Below are 21,141 nucleotides of genomic sequence, written 5' to 3'. Positions count from 1 at the left end.
GTAGGGTGATATTGTACACGATGAGGAGACGCACGGAGAGGAGTAAGGTGACATGGGGAGCATACACGGAGAGGAGCAGTTTGTTGGTGCACTGGATATGGGTCAGGGCGACTTTGAGGGTGTTGACACTCAGTACACTGACTTACCTGCCTATGAGGCTATGGGTGCCACCAGTTCTCAGTTCCCAGGGCCATCCGAGTGGACACAGATGTTGACACATTTTCAAAGCCTCGGTACCCAGCTTTTAGATATGGCAATTAGGATGGACCAGGGCTTTACTTCCTTGGAGAGCAGGGTAGGATCTGTTGAGCAATGCCTAGATTTTTGGGATTGATTCTACAGAGTTGATGCTCACCAGACACAGCCTCCTCCGAGTGACTTACCTCCTACTGAGTAGTACCTGATCAGCCCCTATCAGTTCATGCTACGTGGTTATGACTGTCTCTTTTTTTTTTTTCCCTTATTATGCTTATGTACTTTTCTTTGTTTGGGATGTATCTAGTTTAGTGTTTTTTTTTTAGCTATGTAATTATTGGATCTCAGTTCATGTAATTAAAACTTATGTAGTGGTTTAGCCACAGACATCTTTTATTTAATGGAAATTATGCTCTTTTATTTGTTTACATCTACCCCCCCTTGCAGCTTTTAATTATTACTTGTTTTAATATTGGTAGCTTATTAACCGTAATCTGCATTCCATGAATGTAAGAAGAGCCTCACGCTCTGATATCAAGCTCTGTTACACCCCAAACCACCCCCTGGGAGGATTAGGTAGGTGACTCGAATTGCGTAACGGCAATCCGCCAAATCCCACGGATCTAGAAGCTGTTCATTATATTCAAGGATCCACATTCATCTCATTACTACCAGCATGATCAGAGTGCAGCAGAATAACTACAGTTGCAATAATAAATGGAAAGCGTAGTGATACGGGAAATAATGTTAATATATATATATATATATATATATATATATATATATATATATATATATATATAAGTGAACTTGTTCTGATACATTTCCCCCCCCCCCCCAACTACCCACAACTAAAACAGCAAAGTTGATAAAAACAAAAGCCAAGAAAAATATATATACATAAATGTACAGGGTGAGCTGCCTCAACCCCAAAAAGAAAATAAAAAGTAACCACAACAAAACCTCAAACAGAACGGGGATAAACTCCTAACAAAAACAAAAAGGAGTCCCCAAGATAAAAAGCATCAGGAGCACTCTTCAACGGTCTTCAACAATGACCACCGAGAATGCACGCATCATCGGCACGACCTCCGTCGGGGTCCATACCAAGATCATCATAATAACCAGGGCTTTCCTCCTCGTAATGAGCCTCCATGCCATAGCGGCATCGATATGCAAAATCATCTAAGAAAAACATATATAACAGAGTGTGAGCTCCACTGAGCTCGTGAGCAAATATATCATCATGCATGCACGTGCAACCACAATCCACATGATCCTACATGATATGCAAGTCTAGATTATTTATTAGCCACCTAACAATACAACTAAGTTAGGTCTGTACTACTACAATCCCCAATACATGTATCCCTGGTGCAGACTTGGTTACCTCTTCCCGCGATACACCCATTGAGTTGTCGGAGAGGACCAGTCAGCTCCCTCATTCGTTCACCAAGGTTAGCCCGACCGGCCCTCTGTGATTATCTTGTGGGACAATCCATTTCCTTTCTCTTTTCTTTTCTTTTCTGGCTCATAGCCCATATTCACCATTCCGATGTTCTTTTCATTCATTCACCATTCCGGTGTCCTTTTCATTTCTTTTCTCTTTTCACATATACGTATGGTCGCCCCCACAGGCATCCAACACCTAAACCCCTATTGGCAAGGGTGCGTAGCATGGATGATGAAACTCTAACCCCATGTCTATATGACATCATATGAGTCAGGAGGTGTCAACCGCATCCCATACTACGGGCTACCACAGGCCTCAATTCCAAGCCGACTACGACATCTAGTCTAACATTCACATTCCTCAGATAAAATTCACAATGTTGATCAACAGATAATCAATGTGTAACACTTTGAATAATTTAGCTGAATTTAACAAACACAGCATTAGTATTTGAATTTAATTGCCTGCATAGCATTACAGATTGCATGTACATACACGATAACATTTCACTTACTTGGGTTTGGTTCTAAGACGTCGGTCGCAAACTCAGTTCCAACAGCAGTCAGGTTGTTGACCTCGAGCACAAGATCAAATCCTAGTTATAAATCAAAAATTGTCATGTTAGGTTTCCAGTCTATCTCCGGTAATCCTAGGGTTAACCTAAGCTTACTGGGTTGACTCGGTGTTCAGTTGGTTCTCACCTGGAATCCTCTGGGACTTGCACTAGGCCTTAGGTCTATATCCCGGTGCATCATCTAGAGTTGGTGACACAGGGGTAAAATGGTCATTGTTAGTGACTATACCTGACACTAGGTCAGAATAGGATCACAGTGCTGTCCACAGTTTGTTTGTGCTATAGGACCAAGCACAGGCAGGGTTTCCTTCACCTGCGGGGCCCACTTGGGCTCCAAAGCATTTCCCTTATAAGGATAGATGTGGGGAAAGGCATTTATGTCATTTCCCACCTTTCCACAATGTCACAAGGCCATTGGGTGAGGTTTCCCAGGTCAGATTGCAAAAACAACAGCAAAACCTTCACTGGGCGATGGCTCTAGGCGTTGGGTGCATCGCCTAGTACATCGCCCAGTGCCCTCAAATCGACAAAGGGCTGAGTTTCCAAGGTTGGGCTTCATAGGCAGTGTTCAACTCTGATCCCTTTGCATGTTAGGGGGTTGGATAGCCCTAGGGATGATCTCCATTTTGGTCCAAATGGATCCTCCATCAAGCCCACCATTTGGCTGCCAGAGGCTGCCCAAACAGCCCAATAAATAGTGTCACAGGGTTTTCTCCAAGCATGAATCTCAGTTCTAACCACATGCAAGGCTGGAAACAGATGTAATATAGGGATTCATGGCTGTAAATTCCCAGGACTAGGTCTATGTAGCCATGGCTTATATCCAGGGTTCCAAACAGTCAGCCAGTAGTGAATCTGGGCAGTGCAGCTGTGCACACCCAGATTCAGCTTCCATAAACAGCATATTAGAATTATAAAATTTAACGAAAAGCACAGATCTCCCATGCTCTATGCTTGCATGGCAGATCTGGAGCTGTTTAGGGCAAACCCTAGCTGTTCTGGGCTGCCCAGCGAGTAGGAAATCCACAAATATAAGCACAAATGAGAAGCAGCAGATCTGAGCAGAGTTTCTATACCTGCATAGGGCTGAGGAGACTCGGTTCCAGGCTTTGGGTGAGAGGCTGCACTTCCCCTCCTTCCTTCTTCCTTCCTTCCTTCCTCTTGCTCTCTTCTTTCTCTCTTCTTTCTCTCTTCTTTCTTTCCTTTCTCTCCTCACGGTTCCAACAGTGCTAAGGGCTCTAAATGAGCCCAAGGCATTCCTATTTATAGGCCAGCCCACACTGAGGCCTGTTTGGCTATTAAGGTCCATTTTGAAAATGAGTTTTTAAACTGATTCTGAGTGATTCTGGGCACACTAGTGGGGTCCACAGTGAACCAAGGGTATGAGGTGGTCCCTCAGACTCCCCTCCATCTATGGAGGGTGCCCATGCTCATGTTGGGTGGTCCCCATAATTAAAATCCATTAAAATATGTTGTTTCACTCACTGGGCGATGTCTATGGGCCTTGTCTGCACCGCCCAGTGCCATCGTCCAGAGAGTCTAGCAAGCTGAAACTCAGTGGGGCTTGCACAGGGGTTTGACCCTTGGTTAGGGTATTGTCCCCACATGCCCTTTAGAGGTTTCTACACACTTTTTCAGAGGTGGGTCCCACTGTTATGAGGAGGAGAGAGATTACCTGGGGTCCAGGCCATACATAATGCTATGAGTTGTGCAAGTGCAGGGATCTGCTATCCATCTTCTGACAGGTATATAGGGAAACCTGCTCAGGGTTTTCACATTGGTCCCAGTCACTGGAGTGATTGTCCACAGTGTTCCTGATTGCCTGGTCAGGGGTTTCTTGCCCTTCAATCAAAAGTTCAACCAGTCAGGTGTAGGGTTTGACAGACCAAGCATCTGAAGATCAAGTTCCCGACCCCAAACGGCATAGGCGAATGCTGAACCGATAAAAAAAGTCAAGAGAATGGGATGCTAGTTTTGTCAAGCATAGAAGCGCCTGTGGAGGAATTGCCCTGGCCATCGACGTACTTGATTATAGGGATGAGCTTGTAGCTCAGAGAGGAGAACCAGTGGAGGAAGTGATCACAATTTTGGTATGTGAAAAAAGTCCAGACCGAACGGTTCAGATCGGGAGCCAACTCGGTGAAGAACAGAAAACTCGAATAGTAGCGTTCTTGAGGGTAAATGTTGATGTTTTTGCATGGTTAGCAGCGGACATGCCAGGAATTCCCAGGAGTATCGTAGAGCATCGCTTAAACATTAACCCGAGGTGTAGACCAGTACAACAGAAGAGGAGAAACTTCGCTTCAGAGAGGCTATTGGCCATTGAGGTCGAGGTACAAAAGCTGAAAGACTCAGGTTTCATCCAAGAAATTGAATTCCTTACCTGGCTCTCCAATATCGTAATGGTGCCTAAGTCCAATAGCAAGTGGAGGATGTGTGTTGACTTTACGGATCTGAACAAAGCCTATCCAAAAGACTGCTACCCACTGCCCCGCATTGATCAATTGATCGACACAGCCGCCAGGCACAAACTCTTAAGTTTCATGGATGCATATTCAGGCTACAACCAGATCATGATGTGCGAAGAAGATCAAGAATGTACGGCTTTTCGAACCGAGCAGGGAAATTTTTGCTATAAGGTGATGCCCTTTGGATTGAAAAATGCTGGGGTAACTTATCAAAGAATGGTTAACCACGTGTTCAAGCCGACCATCATATTTTTGACCTGAACGAAACGTTCCAATGCCTGAGAAAAAACAGAATGAAACTCAACCCGGTGAAATGTGTGTTCGGGGTTTCCTCCAGGAAGTTCCTCGGGTTTATAGTATCAAAGAGAGGCATAGAGGCGAACCTAGACAAGATCAAGGCCATACAGGATATGGAACCCCCCCGAAATGTGAAGGAAGTATAGCGGTTAACAAGTAGGGTGGCCACACTCAACAGATTTGTGGCCCGAGCAGGGGATAAATGCATACCTTTCTTTGCCACTTTGAAGAATCTCCGCAACCCCAAAGATTTTCAATGGACTCCAGAATGCGAAAAAGCTTTTAAAGAGTTGAAAGGTTATTTGTAAAAAGTCCCGTTGTTATCCCGACCTGTCCAGGGCGAGGAATTATAGCTTTACCTAGCAGTATCGGTAGTCGCAGTGAGCGCCGCTCTGATCAGGACAGATGAAAGTACCCGATCATAGCAACCGATCTATTATGTTAGCCACATACTACTAGGGGCCGAGGCAAGATATCCTCATATTGAAAAGATAGCATTCGCCTTGGTGATCGCAGCACGGAGGCTCTTGCCTTACTTCCAAAGCCACCCGATCACGATACTAACTGACTAGCCCCTGAAGAAGATTTTACATAAGCCCGACCTTACGGGCCGCCTAGTCGGGTGGGCAGTTGAGCTCGATGAGTACTATATTACCTATAAGCCCAGAACAGCCATCAAGGGTTAAAGTTTAGCAGATTTTATAGTAAAGTGCACCTGAGCAGAGGACACTGTAGAAGAGCAAGAATCGGCTGACCTGATCTCCTGGTCATTATAAGTGGACGGGTCAAGTAACTCTGTCGTAAGCGGGGCAGGACTAATACTGACTAGTCTTGAAGGTTTCCAGATAAAGTATGCTCTGAGATTTGAATTCCCGGCCTCCAATAATGAGGCAAAATACGAAGCACTCCTGGCTGGACTAAGGGTGGCACGATCGGTGCAAGTCAGGCATATAACGGTGTACAATGACTCCCAACTTGTGGTTAACCAGGTACAGGGAAATTACGAAGCAAGAGAAGAAAGAATGACTAAGTACCTAGAAAAGGCACAAGCCTTAATTTCAGCCTTTGAACACTTGGAGATAAACAACATCCCGAGGTCACAGAATGGGTCGGCCGACGCTCTATCAAAACTTTTCACCACTAGTTGGGAGAACCTCGACCACGCAGTATACGTGGAGGTCTTAAAGCAACCTTCTTATATGGAAGAGCCACAAGTTAATGTGATTGAAGAAGGTCCCTGCTGGATGGACCCAATAGTCGCCTACTTACAAGAGGACGTCTTACCAGAGGATCGAGCCGAAGCTCAGAAAGTGGTGAGAAGAGCAGCTCGTTACACATTGATTGATGGTGTAATGTACAAAAGGTCAATAAGTACACCACTATTGCAGTGTCTCGGGCTAGCGGGGGCCTGATATGCTCTGGCAAAGGTGCATGAGGGTATCTGTGGAAACCACTTAGGTGGTCGGGCATTGGCATACAAGATATTGCGGCAGTGTTTCTACTGGCCCAAGATGCAAGAAGAGGCAATGCACTATGTGAAGACTTGTGAAAAATACCAACTGTTTGCACCCGTCCTGCACCGACCAGCGACACCGTTGACCTCGATGCTCAGCCCTATCCCGTTTGCTATGTGGGGAATGGACCTGCTCCAAAATTTCACCCCAGCCTCGGGAAACAGAAAGTACCTGGTCATTGCCATAGATTATTTCACTAAATGGGTTGAGGCCGAACCTCTGGCTACAATCACAGAGAAGAATATGGAGAATTTTTTTTGCGATAAGATAATATATCGGTTCGGCCTCCCTAAGGTGCTGCTTACCGACAATGGCAAACAATTTGACAACCTAGCATTCAAAGCCTTTTACGAACACTGTCACATCGAGTACAGGAAAATGGCAGTAGCAAACCCCCAATGTAATGGATAGGTGGAGGTGACAAATCGAACCATACTGGACGGGATTAAGAAAAGGCTGTAGGAGGCCAACGCAAAATGGGTGGATGAGCTACCTAGTGTCTTGTGGGCATACAAAACAACAGTCAGAACACCAACGGGGGAGACCCCTTTTAGGTTGGCATACGGGATGGAAGCTCTAACACCTGTCGAAGTACTGGCCGCGTCATATCGGGTCATGAATTTCGATGAATTAGCTAACGAGGATGGACTACGTGCTAATCTAGATTTCTTGGATGAGATGAGAGAGGCTGCCATGATCAGGAATGAAGCATATCATCAACGAACAACTCGATACTACAATTCCCAAGTATGACCACGAATGTTCAGGATCGGAGATTTAGTACTTCGCAAGGCCAGCACATCTGACCCTCGCAACGCCAACAAACTATCCCCGAACTGGGAGGGCCCGTATATAATTTCTAGGGTGATCCGGCTAGGCACGTATCACTTGAAAACTACCGGGGGCGAGGACATCCCAAGACCTTGGAATTCTATAAATCTATAGAAATTCTATCAGTGAAACGAGAGACCCAACCACGGGTTTCCATTAAAGATTTACTTGTTGATTTCTGTATTATATGCAAACTAAGCACTATACAAGGAATATACAGCAAATTCTTCCAAATTGCGTATCTCTATTAACATTTCTCTGAGTAAAACTCCTGACCTCAGGGTCGGGCATGGCAATCACAAAAGTCCTCACCTGTGAGGCACAGAAGTCCTCACCTATGAGGCACAAAAGTCCCCACCCGAGAGGCACAAAAGTCCTCACCCGAGAGGCACAAAAGTCCTCACCCGTGAGGCATAAACGTCGGGAGAAAACCTGACCCCACCCCTTGGTCAGGATGGTCTCCATGCATTAGACAAGGCCGTATAGCGCAAAGTCATAAGGAGAGTTCAAATGACAAGCACAAGGAAATAAACGGTGTACAAAATATGCAACGTACAGAAAGGACATTTCATTAACTTATGCATAAAATTGCGAGGATGACAATGTAGGTAGGTCGGTATCAACATTATCAACCCGACCAAGAAACACTTGGAAAATGTACAAGTGCAAAAGAAGCAAGAGAAACGAAACAAACTAAAACATAAAAGGGAGAAAAATATGGCTGTTCAAAGGTGGGCTACACCACCACTACATCAACATTTTCGGCAGGGGAAGGGTCGGCTTTGCCATCTTCGAACTTGGTCATATCGATCGGAGGAGCTGGGGACAAATCGTCAGCATTATGAGTCTTCGGGTCATCCACCAACACCGTCGCCTCAGAGACTTCAAGAATGTCTTTCAGAGCCACTTTAAGCTCCTCCTCCTCGGGATCTGCCACCTTCTTCTCTATTTCTGGGCCATACTTCTCGAAGTCGGAAAAGTCATATCCCGGATCCGATTTATGAATATGGTGGCGGGTGGTATGGATCCTGAGCCCAAAAGCCTCGCTACTATATTCATACACCAAATTTTCAAACTCCTTTAAAGCCTTAAAAGCTTCTACGGCCTCTACCAGAGCCATGGCAATCGCCCCATCCAACGTCTTCTTCAATTACTCTTTGGAAAACCTGACTTCCTCGAGCTCCTGCTTCATGGTGGCTATGCTATCATTAAGGAGAGTCTGCCCTTTCAATAGATCGGTTTTCTGGATTAAGGAGGCCGACAGCTCGGCTCGGATCTTGCTGAGATCATTCTCAGTATCTGCCTTACTTTTTGTAAGCGTTTCGATGAAAGACCGATTATCTTTCAGCTCCTGGGTGAGCTTGCGGTTGGCTTCCATCAGGTACTCCACCCATTTCATAGCCTCAATCGAGTTAAGGAGACCCTAGAACGAGATCAGGAAAGTAAGAATCAAAGTCAAATTAAAAGAAGAACGGGACAGAGATGAGAGTAAGTAGGAAGAAGTACCTTAGCAATATCCATATAAGCTGTATCAACAAAACGGCTGTGGGAAAGAGCTCTCAAATGGGTCATGTCCCGAGGGAGATGACCCTTCACCAGCAACTCCCGTGCCACCGCACAATCGTTGGTGGTAGAGTCACCAGCTGTCATGACTCAACCAGGATAAAAGATGTTGGGTCGGTTGGTTGCCATACGCTCAGACAGAGGAAGGTCTGAGCTATTTGGAAGAGACTAACTCCCCTCCGACTGCTTCTTGTCCTTCCCGTACTCATCGGGAAGACCAGTCTCATCCAACTTCCTTTTATTCTTATTTCCTTTTGGAGGAGGGTTACGACCCGTCTCCCCGACTTGAATGGGGGTTCTTCCCTTCTCCTTCTTCTGTTCTTTCTCTCTCCTCTCTCTCTTTCTCTTTCCCCTTCTTCTTCTATTTTTGAACTCCCGAGGTGGAGGTCTGCTCGGGACGGTTGTTGGTGGTATCACTCACCACCTTATTGCTTTCCTTGGAGGCCCTCTACTTCCTAGCGACGATGGCGAGGCGAGGCGAGCCGGGTCGAGCTTCACTAAGAAAAAAAAAAGAGAAAAAAAAAGGAAAGAAGATCATAAGAGAACAGTATGTCTAATAGGAAAATGGAAAAAAGAAGAAAAGGATGGGCTGGACTGACAAGAACTAAGACCCCATTTGACGAGGAAGACCTTTGACTTTAGGTTTCGCACATCGAACTTGAGGCCCCAAAGAGTGGCTTTCACCGACTCTTGTTCGTCTCGGGTCAGACCAACCATGCGATTCTCGACCCAGAGATTAATCTTCGGCCATCCCGATCTGAAGGGACTTCCCAGGATGACTACGAAGATGAATTTCTCCTTCTAGAATTTCTTTGACGTCAGGACTTCATCATAGAACTTGAACTTCTTCCACGTCTCGCCGAGATCCCAGCGAGTAAAATAGTACCAACCTTCATTGTACTTCTTCAAACAATAGAATTGGGCAAAGAGTGGGATGGTCGGCCCGCGACCACGGATCTTCAGGTAACTAAAAATAGCCTTCCAGGAATTAGGCATGACCTGGCCTGGGGCTAACCCCTAGTGATCAAGGACATCGACAACAAAAGGACAAACTGGGAATCGGAGGCTTGCCTTGAATGCATCCATGTGGATACACACCTCCGGGGCATGGGGGAACAGGCCTAGTGACAGTTCGATTGATGGGTGACCACGTCAGGGGGATTGAAGTATTTTTGCCTAAGCACAGTTATGGCAGCATTGGCATAGGTACATTCATAATCCTCGACCTTCTGTGAAACTCGCTTACGGGGCTCCACAAAAGTCACTACGACTTCCACTTCTAGGTCTTCGAGATCGAAGGAACCATCACCATGATCTACTGATCCCTACCCTTCTTCCTGGTCAGGATGACTGGATAGGACTGCGACACCCCTTTCGTGAGCATGACCGAAAGTTTCAGCCCTGGTCACATCGGGACAAGCAGATGATTGGTCGATTATAGCCTCTTTGACAGTCCGGGACATCACTTCCCACTCTCGCTTGAGTCATAGATAGACTCTGAAGACTAGCTTTTCGGATCGCTATCCTCGCTGAAGCCTTTGACATCTCCCTTGCCAAGGATGGGTCTGTAATTGCTATCAAAGGACATACTTACTTTTGAGAAAGAAGAGAAGATGAACTGAACCGCGCAATGAAGAATGAGCCGAGCACCAAAGGTTAAAAAAACTCGAAGACTCTAGCATAAAAAACAAAGATGATGTGAAGTGAGCAGTGAAAACAAAAGAAGAGTGCCTATTTATAGGGGAAAAGGGGGGGAAAGCCACATGGATCCAACGGCCCAAGATCGTTGATCGAACGGTAGAAAACGCATGACGGTTCGTATGTCGGAGGCTAATGATGGCAAAGCGATGCGTGTCAGATCGAGAAACGACACGTCATGCAGCTAACAACCACTTCCTGACACAGTATGGATGACACTTAATGCGACAGCATGACGACGATGAGACCCCGGGTCAAGAAAAACTCAAGGCACGATCAACCCAATCTACTCTTATCAAACAATTATGCTCGATAAGAGTGGGGGGGCTATGATACGTCATAATTGACTAGAACCAATCCCCTCGTGACACGTAGATGAAGAAGTTAGATCCAGCTCGGCCAGCAAACAACTCGGGTCAAAAGTCAACATCGGGATGACCCTAATTAACCCAAGTTAACTATGCATTCCGCATGAGCCTAGAATCACACTTTCTACATGACCCTAGGTCACACACGTGTCGACCAAAGATCTAGCCATCGAGGACGACATGAAACCAGGGTTATCGTCCATAATCAGGTAAAGCTTGAGTACCATTTAGCAGCTCAAAGCTATAAATGGCCATGCTAGGCTTAGGTATGGGGGATTGGACTTTTGCTTGCTTAAGCTCTTTCGCTTGAGATTTTTATCTGTTGCTAGCTCTGACTTAGGCATCGGAGTGTACTAACTGGCTCAGATTGGCACTTCTTTGTCTTTCTTATGGTTTGCCTGTGCAGGATGATTCGACCAGGTGGACCGCTGCTCGAGTCAGAATTTATCACAACACATGCCAACTCCATCACTCGATATGAACAATATTTTGGCGTAAAATACCATCCTAGCCCAGCATTGAATCATTGCAGAATCATGGCCAAGAAGGATGATCATTGTCGTCATTTCTTTTCTCGGCCTAAACATGCTTACCTTGATTCTAAGAGTTATGCAACACTCATGGAATGCGTAGAAAAGTAGTTTGATAGGTTCTTGAGTAAATAACCCTCCATGCCAGAATCCACTCTTGGCATGGCTGATGCAATTGATGCCTTGTCATCGTCATCTTCTTGCTATCATTTGGCCAAACTGGTAGATCTAATTTGAGGCATTACTTTCACAAGGCTTCATGCCTGTGAAGGAAGTGATCAGCTAGAAAGACGATATGTGTTAGTCCCTTCACCCATTAGCTTAGGTATCTTTTCCTTAAATGTCGAAAAACAAAAAGAACATCATTTATTTTGTTCCCCTAATGCTTTTCCCCTTCTTTTTTTTTAGGACAAGGTACCTCTTCTTTCAAGTCAGGCTAGGCCTACTGTCGTGGAAAGTAGGGAAGAAATTGTCGATCTTCCTCTTCAGAAAAAAGAAAGACTTCCAAGAAAGCTATCCCGTCGATGTCACTAGTTCCTAAGCCAGTGGAAAAAGTTGTTGAACCCCCTCGAAAGACTATGAAATGCAATCTTGCCATGGCTGAAAATGCACAATTGTTGGCATAAATATCAGCATCCAATCCTAGGGAGGCCATCCCTTTGGCCGAGTCTTCTCTACACTCAGCCCCTCCAAAACTGCCTAGCAAGGGAAATGTGGAGATTATTCAAACGCTGCTAATAGCCACTTCCTCAAAAGAAACATCAATTGATGAAGGTCCCCGTACAATAACAGAAGTAAGGACTTCTTCAAGGACTCCTCAACTTATTCTGACTGAAGGAAAAGAACCTTTTTCGGCATTTGACCCTATGGGTCCTCAGGGAACTAGGGTCAATCAAGGTGATCTTAGCGAGGGTGTTGATGATTCAGCCACAAATAATGGAGGCAAACATTCTATTGAGGCGGCCAATGATAACATTCCCCAAGCCAACCTGCCAATAGGGTCGGCCACAACTATTACAAATATTCCTTACATCTTCGACGAGGAGGTCAGTATCAGGCATTCTCTACTCTATGCCTTTCAAGAAAGGGATGAGGGTTGTTAATTTATTTTAACCCTGAATGTCTTCCTATAGGATATTGTGCTTGGTACCTTGATTGCCTCCTTAAGTGATTACACAAAGTCTATCCCTGACTGCCTTGCCTCTACCAAATCTGTCCTACCTTCTTCAGATCTTCTTCGTGCCCAAGAAGTAGTAAAGGAAATGAAAGGTCTTTCAGTCGGCTAGTTGACTACTGATGCTAGGCTAGATGACTTCATTAAGGCGCTAGAGGTTCTTCATGCTTCACCTAGTTCCAATTCCAGGGTGATTTACTCACCATAGCCAAAAAAAATGTAAAAGCAGATTTGCCCTTGCCTAGCAGTAGGCGGTTGAAGCTAAACAAGCACATGACCAAGCGAGCATGATGGGCAAAGAACTTCAGGAGATGAAGGTGAAGTTTTTGAACTTCAAAGACTCTAGAAAATCTCTAGCAAAAGATATTCAAAGGCTTACTCTTCAAATTACACAACTAGAATCTGAAAAGAGGAAAGTGGAAGCAGACTGGGCGTTGAACAAGGAGAAGTACCTCCCCTTGGTGGTCGAGGTTACGAGGAAAATGCCTAAGTACCAGACGCTAAATGAAGAGGCTAAGGAAAAAATTTTCCGTGCGGAAGAAACCAATAAGGAAATAACCGACACTAAGAAGATCCCAGAAGATATTTGGTCCGCTTTTTAAAGCTTTAAACTTGGTCTGTAAGCTTAAAGGGATTTGAACTACAAAGAATTATGGAGCATCTTAAGCTTTTACTCTCTTGGCATACACATTTTTTCCCACATGGTTGGGTGATAGGTTTTTAAATACCTTTCGTTAATCAGTCTGATATGCACTTGCCCTTGGATATTCCTTAACCGGTATGCCTAGCTTTTTACACTTGGTGTATGATAAATGGACCTTCCCAAGTCGGGGACCATTTCCCAAAAGTAGGATCTTTTGCTCCCACTGGGAGTATAGTTTTGAAAACTATGTCTCCTTCATCGAAATCTTTCCCATTGACCCTCTTATTGTAAGCTCTTGCAACCTTCGCCTTTTGGGCTTGAATTCGGTTAAGGGCTGCTAAACGTTCCTAATCCAAGTCATCCAATTCTACTATCATGGCATCTTGTTAAGCGGACGGGGCCAACTGATGTTGTTAAGCCACTCTCAATGATCTAATAGTAATTTCCTTTGGCAGAACAACATCGTGCCCATAATGCATATGGTGTTGTTGTAGTACTTGATCGTTTGGAAGTCTTGAAGACCCACAAAACCTCTGATAGAAGGTCAGCCCAAGTTCGTGTGTTGTCATCTACTACTTCTGAGAGGATTCCTTTTAACACTTTGTCACTGGCTTCTGCTTGACCATTCCCTTGTGCATAATACGGGGTAGAGAAAGTTACACTAAAACCATAATTCTTTGCAAACTCAGCCACTTGGTCTCCAGTTTAAACTGTACCGTTATCGTAATTAATGGTTTTAGGCAAAGCAAAGCGATGAATAATATCCTGCTTTATCACCCTAATGACATCGTTCTGAGCCATAGATTTCATTGGAATTGCCTCGACCCATTTAGTAAAATAGTGTGTTGCTACTATTATGAAGCAATATCCTTTGGTAGATGCCAGGTTTATCTTGCCTATCAAATCCATGGCCCATCCTCTAAATGGCCAAGGTTTTAATGACAAAATTCATCTCTGTTGCTGACACTCGCTGTATAGGGATGTCTTTGGCACGCTTGACACCCTTTAGCGTACCTGATGCAATCTTCTAAGATAGATGCCCAATAATATCCGTAGGGTCTAATTTGCCACCTCATCTTTGGGCCAGGTTGGTGGAACACCACAAATCCCTTCATGGACTTTGGCTATTACTAACATGGCTTCATTTTGACTGATGCAGCTTAATAGCAATTTATCTTTTCAACGTTTATACAGGTCGTCCCCCAGCAGAACATAATTTAAAGCTTTGCACCGCCAATGTCGATCATAAATGGCACCAGGGTTCTTTAAATAGAAAACCAAAGGTGTCCTCCAATCATGCTAGAATTCATCCAATCGATTAACTTGTAGTTCGTCAAGTTCTGTGATAGATGACCACAACCTCTTCTAGATATTGATAACCTTCTCTCTACAGGCGCCAGAAATCTGGATCCCTGAAGCCATCTGTGCTAAACAATTAGCTGTACCGTTCTCTCCACGTGGCACATGTTTAACCGAAACATTGTCGAATCGGTCAATATGTTCCTTTGCTTTTTGAAAATATTGAACTAAACTTTGCTTTCATACTAGTACACCTCTACTAGATGCTTTATCACTAGTTGGGAATCTCCAACAATTTTTAAGAATTCGACCCCCATCTCCCTTGCTAAAGTCAAACCAAGTATGAGGGCTTCATATTTAGCCTGATTGTTCAAGCAAGAAAAACATAACTGGAAAGCTAGTTGGATCTCACGCCCATCCGGGGTAATAAAGGTAATCCCTGCCCGAGCTGATTGTTCAGTCTTTGAGCCATCAAAAGTTAACACCCAGGGGGTCAAGCTTATATTATTAACACTTTCTTCTTCAAGCCTTTTCATTGGTAAAGGAGGATGATCAACCAAGAAATTAGCCAATGCCTGTCCTTTGACCACCTTTTGGGGCATATATTGTAAGGTGAATTCTGTCAGGGCCAGTGCCCACTTCCCAATCCTTCCCCGAATGATGGGTTTAGTTATCATATATTTTTTACTACATCGGTCTGGGACAAAACATGAATAGTTGTCGATAAAAGGTAATATCTAAGTTTTGTGCAGGCAAAAAATAATGCCAAACATAGCTTTTCAATCGGCAAGTGTTTTCTATCAACCTTAGTTAAAGTCCTACTGAGATAATATATTGCTTGCTCAAATCCCATTTCATTATCCTACGCCAAGAGGCTTCCAATTGAGTCTTTGACTTTCACAACATAAAGCTTGAGGGGAACTCCTCTTCTGGGCGGCATTAAAATTGGTGGCTTCATCAAATATTCTTTAATTTCATCAATCGCTTTTTGATGCACATCATTCCAAATTAATCCTTCTTCTGATCACAACATGATTAGCGGCAAGAATGCTCTTACTCAGCCAGCTGAGTTACATATGAACCTTCTCAAAAAGTTTACTTAACCAAGAAATCTCTGAAGCTCCTTCTTATTTCGTGAAGCCCTTGCTTCCTTAATTGCCTTTGTTTTATTCCTATCCACTTCTATTCCTTTCTTATGCATAAGGAATCCTAAGAAATTTCCAGCAGTTACTCCAAAGGCACATTTTAAAGGATTCATTTTAAGATGATGCTTTCTAATTCTTTCAAATGATCTCTTGAGATGGTTAAGATGTTGGTTGTCATCATTTGACTTAACAACCAGTTCATCTACATAGGCTTCCATAAAATCGACAATAATATCATGAAGATGGCGTTCATGGCACGCTGGTATGTTCCCCTACATTTTTTAACCCAAAAGGCACGACCACCCATTTGTACGTTCCTAAGGCTCTTCGACATCTGAATGCAGTCTTAACAACATCCTCTTCAACGATGAATATTTGATTTTAACCAGAACGGCCATCCATAAAGGATAACAGATGATGCTTTAAGGCTGAGTCGGCTAACATGTCCACCACCGGCATTGGATATTCATCCTTTGGTGTTGCTTTGATAAGGTCCCTGAAGTCAATGCAGACCCTTAACTGTTGAGTAAAAGTCCTCATACTTTAACTCCATCATCTATCAAGATGGGAACACTGTTTTGATGATAACAAATAAAATCATATTGGACTAACTCTTATTTAAGATGTATAGATAAGAGCATGGCACCAAGTGAGGGGGAGCACTCAATTCAAGTGATTGATGCTCAAAGAAATTTGTCTTACCTTTCAAAGACATCAAAAGAATCATGAAATGAAGAAACAAGCTTTGAAGATAAAGACCAAGACAAGATAGAAGATCTTACATTGAAGACTTTAAAGAAAAGTTTAAGTCTTGAAGAATTCAAGTTGTATTATGTTGTAAAATCATTTGTTAAAGTAAAAAATAATGTAATGCACACACACACACGCATACATTCATATAGAATGACTTAAGGAGGTTGACATAACCCCAATTCATGTGACCAAACTCATTCGAAAACCCCTAAGATAGTCCATCAAAGGACTCAGCTTATTTCAGCAGAAATTAGCAGATCTGGCATACCGGATTCTTAAACGGCATACTGGATCAGTTATGATCTCAGGAAAATGCCTGCAATAGCCTTCCAATGCACGATGGATTATGATCCAGCATACCAGATCAAAGGTTTGCTGTGTTTTACCCTGAACCGGCATACTGGATCATGATCTAGTATATCAGATCAGATATAACTGTTGGGAATTTGACCGTTATACCAAAGATCATTTTAAGAAATTTGGTAAACTGGCATACCGGAACTAGTATACCAAAAAATGTCTGTCTAATGAATCCGATCTTAAAACAGTTTCCTAATTAATTAGAGCTACCTAGCCTATAAATAGGCACTTGTTTAAGCTCTAATTACTATTAATCAACATCATTAAGAGCCTTCATTACAAGTTTCCATTGCAATAGCCTCAAGTGAGCCTTTATTGATTTTAAGCAATAATTCATCACAAAGCTCACACACTCAAGCTCCTCTACCTCATCTAGCTTCAAGTTGTAAGGTGGAAGGTAGCTTACACACTTACTAAGGTTGAGGTAACCTCTTTACTAGTAACTTTTTATTATATGTGTTAATTGAGTTCTCTTGCTCGGAATCAAGAATGGTTGAGTCATCTTGCTCTCAATCAAGATTTGTACAAATTCTCTTGCTCATTCTCAAGATTGTTTTTAGTGGAATTCTCTTTAAGGTGAGAGGGGTGGATGTAGGATAGTTTTAGCCGAACCACTATAAATCTCTGTGTTATCTTTTTAATTTACTTGTCTTTTATTGATAACATTTTTATTTTCGCAATAGTTTGTTATTTTCTATTACCTTCACCTATTCACCCCCCTTTAGGTGAATTCACATTTGGTATGAGAGCAGAAGGTCAAGACCTTGATTGCTTTAATCTTATTAAGAATTAATAGACCATGAGATCCTCTGCCGACCGAAAGATTGAAGGATACAACATCACCAGACCACCCTTCTTTGAAGGAGAAGTATTTTCCTATTGAAAAAATCGCTTCAAAATTTTTGTTTGTGCCAATAACATTAATGTTTGGGAAGTGATTGGAAATAGACCAAACACTATAGATAAACCCAAAGAAGAATGGACTATCGCCGATAAAGAAAAAGTCCAACTTAACTATGTAGCAATTAGATATATTCAATGTGCTTTGGGAGAGAAAGAATACAATAGAACTTGCATGTGTGATACTGCTAAGGAGATGTTTGACAAACTTGTTGTAACCTATGAAGGTACCTCGGAAGTCAAACAATCCAAAATAGATATGCTTATAAATGAATATGAATTATTTAAAATGAAAAATGATGAGTGTAGTTATGCTATGTTCACTCATTTCATTAACATTGTGAACAAGTTGAAAGGTTTAGGAAAGATCTATACGAATGAAAAAAATGTAAGAACGATCTTGAGATCTCTTTCCAAGGAATGGAGACCCAAAACAACGGCTATCAAAGAATTAAAAGATATCGACAAATTGAGCCTAGATGAGCTATTGGGATCACTCCAAACTCACAAAATGGAATTCAAATTAGACAGCAAGGAAGATGAACTAAAAGAATCTAAGAAGAAGGTCGTGGCTTTCAAATTATGCTAAAAAATCAGTGATGATGAAAAAGAACTTTCTGATGATGAGATTGCATATTTCTCCAAGAAGTTTTCAAGATTCCTGAAGAACAAGGGCAAAACCTTATTCAATAAGAGAAGATTCTCTAAGGACCAAAAAGGTAAGAGTGTTTCTAAAGATAATATTGATTCTTCTTCAAAAGACATTATTTGCTTTGAGTGTAGGAAATTAAGACACTACAAAGGAGACTGTCCGAAAATGAAAAATACAAAAAGACATACAAAGTCGAACATTCATTTGACTCAAGCGATAAAGAAGAGGAAGGCGAAGAATCTTAAGAAGAAGAGCAAACCAACCTTGCACTTATGGCCCTTGAAGATGAAGAAAACCAAAATGAGGTAACTCCCACATCTCCGTCTCATAAGGATAAAGATTTTTTAGAATTAGAAGAACTATTTGAAGGTCTTTATCAAAGTAGCATGGAATTGGCAACCACCAAAAAGAATCTCTTAAACGAGATCAATTCCCTTAAAGACCAAAACACGACTTTAATTTCTCAAGTTAACGACTTAGAGGAAGAAAAAGAAAAGTTGTGTAAAGCCTTAGAATCATTTACTAATGGTAAAAAGAATCTTGACATTTTACTTGGATCTTCATCCAAAGTACTTTTCAATAAGGAATGGCTAGGCTATGATATGAACAAGAGTTCAATCAAACCAAAGAGCCAAGTACAAGTAAAATAGCAAGTAAGAAAGTAAAGAATAACAAATACTGTAACTATTGTAGGAAGAAGGGACATTCTCTTGAGGAATGCTATTCCAAGGAGAAAAGTCCTCAAGTTAAGAACCTCAATCCTAAAGGGAAGATTTTAAATGTAAATACTCCTCAAATTGTTATATGCAACAACTGCAACAAAAAGGGACATACAATTTGAGAATGCTATCATATGAACCAAGCATTTTATTATCCTAGAAAACCTTATAATGATCAAAATAGGAGAAGTCCTACAAATATGCAAAGACCAACTAGAACTCCACCAAAGGTGTAAAAACCACCTAAGAACTAAGGATCATATAGAGTAACTCAAAACCAAAGACCTTGGAACCCCTAATCATTTAAAAATTGGTATGACAACTAAAAGGTAAATGAAAATCAAATGGTTTGGAGACCAAGAGGAATGTATGATACTAATAATGACGGACCCAACACACAATGGGGACCAAAATTTTATTAAGTGCACATTATTGTTTTGTAGGTGCACAAGAGCAACATGGAATGATACATCGATAGTGACTACTCAAAGCACATAACATCCAATCCAAAGCTATTTTTTCGAGCTCAAGAAGCAAAAAAGGAGGATGGGTATCTTTTGGAGAAAACAACAAAGAAAAAATCATTGGAAATAGATCAATCAAATTTGGAGGTACAGTAATTTCTAATGTTAGCTTAGTTGATAACTTAAAGTATCTACTTATTATAAGTCAATTATGCAACAATGGATATTTTTTGAATTTCAATGCCGCTAAATGTATAATTAAAGATTCTAATGATAATGTGATTCTTGAATGATGTAGAAGAAATAATGTTTATACTTGCATATTTAGTATAAACTCACATGATGCATGCCTTATTTCAAAATTTGATGATGCTACCTTATGGCATATAAAATTGGGACATATAAATACTAAAAGGTGTTTCCAGATTGATGACTGTGTTACAGAAGTTTGGGAAGTGATGAAAGTTGCTGCAGTCTTGGTTGTTAAGGAACCTGATTTAGAATGGGGTGTGAATATAAAGTCTTCATGTGTAGAGGTTGAGATTGGGATTTTCAAGATATGATGAGCAATGGTGGGTGGAAAAAGACTGAATATGAGAGGTTGGTTCCAATTTCTACCAATCATGAGTTCATGGACTTTATCAAATAATGGATTATGAAAGTTAGAGCATGGTATTGCAAAATTCTCTAAAGTAAGGATCCATGGATCATTCCAGATATTGATGGAGCGACCATTTCCAACCTTCCAGCAGATTAGTTTAGAGAGGATAGGTAGAATCTTCTTGATACCGGACCAAGTCCAGGTGCAACAAGTTTGATTTTAAAATCAGAATCATATGGGTCTGCATGATAACACTTCTGTTTTTGGGCCCTATTTCTATTCCAAAAATAACTTTTTGTATTTCTATTACCTGACGAAATTTTTTGACAAAAAGTCATGTTTGGTAAAACATAGTAAATTCTATTTCTAGGTTAGAAAAGAAATAGAAACGTGTTTTTTATGCACAGTAATTCTATTTTTGGAACTGCAATAAATTTTTTTAAATGCCATTGCATACCAAAAAAATTGGAGGAGGTTATGGTAGTAGCAGTGGTGGAGGAGGTGGTCGTGGTGATGCTGACGATGGTGGAGGTGCAGGTGATGGAGGTGGTGACGTTGTAGGTGGTCGTGGTGGAGGAACTGGTGGTGGAGGTGTTGGTGCTGGTTGCAAAATGGTGGTGGTAGTGGCGGTGACGGTAGAAATGGTGGAGGTGTTGGTGTTGGTGGTGAAGGTGGTGGCGGTAGAGGAGGAGGTGGTGCTAGTGGAGGTGATGGTGGTGGTGGCAGTGGTGGAGATGGTGGTGGTGGTGGAGGTGGAGATGGTGGCGGTGTACTCTCACGGATATAAGAGTCGTTGAGATAGGTCGAACACCTCTACACCCTTATTGCTGGAATAGAGAAAGTTCTTGGAGCTTCTTTTTTTCTATTTCCCAACTTTTTTTTTTTTTTGTCCTGGTTAATTCCTTGGATCAAAAAAATGAACCGGTGTTAACAAACAAAT

This window comes from Telopea speciosissima, chromosome 10 (assembly GCF_018873765.1).
Source record: "Telopea speciosissima isolate NSW1024214 ecotype Mountain lineage chromosome 10, Tspe_v1, whole genome shotgun sequence".
NCBI classification, from domain to species: domain Eukaryota; kingdom Viridiplantae; phylum Streptophyta; class Magnoliopsida; order Proteales; family Proteaceae; genus Telopea; species Telopea speciosissima.
This window is presented reverse-complemented; position numbering follows the sequence as displayed.